Source organism: Penaeus japonicus, unplaced genomic scaffold (assembly GCF_977035675.1).
Source record: "Penaeus japonicus unplaced genomic scaffold, GWHDUDI00000001_assembly GWHDUDI00000021, whole genome shotgun sequence".
In the NCBI taxonomy this organism is placed as follows: Eukaryota; Metazoa; Arthropoda; class Malacostraca; order Decapoda; family Penaeidae; genus Penaeus; species Penaeus japonicus.
In genome coordinates, this window is record NW_028234423.1 from 24,189,036 (window position 1) to 24,191,535 (window position 2,500).

Genomic DNA, 2,500 nt, shown 5'->3' on the forward strand with positions numbered 1-2,500 from the left:
AAGAGGATGACTTCCTGTGGACTCCCTGGATTCAGACCGGGCAACTGGTGTTCAATCTGTGGCAAGAAGTCTCTGCCCGAGTCTGACAAGAAATGCCTCATAGAGAATTGTCCTAATTCTTGTCACGTAAGATGTCTCAGGGAAGACACTAGCTACAACTGTGAGAAGACTGGACACCTCGGGGCTCTAACTGGAATAACTGATCCAGTTACATTCTATGAACATAGAGCTGTAAGTTCTGATGTAGATGCAGCGGACTCTTTAACCCAAGAGGAAGCTGACGATCTAGAACCTCTTTCCAGAGAACAGCTCCAAACTCTAGTCAGGCAACTGCAATCGGAGTTAACATCTACGAAAGCACAGTTATCCTGCTTTCAAAATGTAATGAGAGATTTGCCAGAAAAAAATGAAGCATCGTAGTAGATGCTCTCTCCATCATTGACACTCATCTCAACCCAGACCAACACAGGCGGAGTCCAACACAAGTCAATTGCTTGCATAGCTCGTGCCAACAAAGTTGACCAGGAATGGGAAAGACATATTGAAGATAATGAGGAACAATACATATGGTGGGCACGAAACCAAACACACATTCAACACAGAACGAAGCAGATTCATCACTTCAAAGCACAGCAGGAACAGAGACGTAACACAAAAACAGGCACGGCACGACAAGAACAACGTAATCCCCATTCCAGGAACGAAGTGAAGTGCCCACTGTGTCATCGTCAAGGGCATTCTAAGCATCAGGGCCCAAAACAACAATTTTGCGATTATTGCAATAAAAGATACCACACCTCAGACCGTTGTCGCGAGAGAATCGCTGACAAACGCAACCAAGATTTAATTAGCGCTGTCCGGCTTAGTCAGGAGACTTTGCCTACAGTATATTCGGCCCAAATACGTCAGTTTAATACCTGGCAACAGCGAGTTTTTCCTCAAGAACACGTTGGTATATATTATATCTACCAAAACTACAACAACACCCAGTTACATCCCCACCATAGTGTGAAAGTACATCTACAAGTACTCTTCCAAAATGTCGCCCAACAACAAAGACATGCAACGTAGCATGATCAAAATATCAGCAAACATAAGAGGCTTCCATACTAACGTAGGAGAACTCACACACCAGTTTGTGATAAAATATAATGCTGATATTGTCTTTGTTGTAGAAACATTTTTAGACGACAAAGTTGCCCCTAACTATGCAAAGATTCCTGACTTCTCGAACTGGGCAAGAAAAGATCGCAGCACGCAGGGCGGTGGATTAGCCTTATGTTATAGGGAAAACCTTCAACTCCAGATAATCGACAGCGACATACCCGAAATTCTGGAGATAATGTTATTTAAAATTATTGATGCACAAGGACACGGAACACTATGCCTTGGTTGTTACCGTCCTCCATCTCAAGCGCCAGTGCTCATAAACCTTGATAGACTAATGACTAGCAATAACTGTCAGCATGTATTAGTCATCGGAGACCTGAACCAAAACAGAATACAAACTGCCTTCGACACCTTACTGGCGGTATATGACTTAAACAATTATGTAGATTTCCCCACCCACCAATCAGGATCATCACTTGATCCGGTGGTAACCGACTTACCTCCACACCTAATAAGCTGTGCACCTTTGGGGTATGTTGGCTCCTCTGATCACTTGGCAGTATTGACCAAGATCAAGGTGAAGAAGGTCAGGGAGGAGGATTGCACTCGCACATTATGGAAGTGGGATTCTGCAAATTGGACTGCCATAAAAACATCTCTGGCACGATTAAACTGGGACTATGTCATCCAAGGAAGTGTCAACCACCAAGTCATAAGCTTTAATGAATCAGTAGCGAGTTTAATTGAAGAGTTTGTGCCCCATACAACACAGACCACAAAACCATCCAACCAGCCATGGTTTGGACAGCGATGCAAAGAAGCATCTGATAAAAAATATAAAGCTTGGTAAACCAACACACAGAAACAAGCTTTTACATAAAAATGCTACAAAGCACATGGAAAATACTCAGAAATGGGCTATTTCCATGTGGGGAAGAACCACAAATAAGAAACTAGAAGAAGGGTTTATTGGCAGCAAATTATGATGGAACATCATCAAAGATAAGCAAGGAGACTTAAGAGACGGTACTATTCCCCCACTTATGGCCCAGAATGGTAAAATGGCAATAAATACTGAAGACAAAATAAATCTTCTTGCTCAACATTCTGCAGACAAGATGAAACTTTCTAACAATCAACAACAAACAAAAAAATTGCCACAAATGGCATGGGACGAAATGCCAACTATAAGGATATCTCAATCGGAAGTCTACAATATATTGATTGGACTTGACGAAAAAAAGGCTGTAGGGCCAGACGGGATTAGTCCTCGACTCCTTCGAAGATGTGCCAAGGAGATCTCGCTGCCACTTACCAGGATCTATAACAACTGCCTCTCAGCAAAAGAATGGCCACATATATGGAAAACCAGTAATGCTATTCCAATACA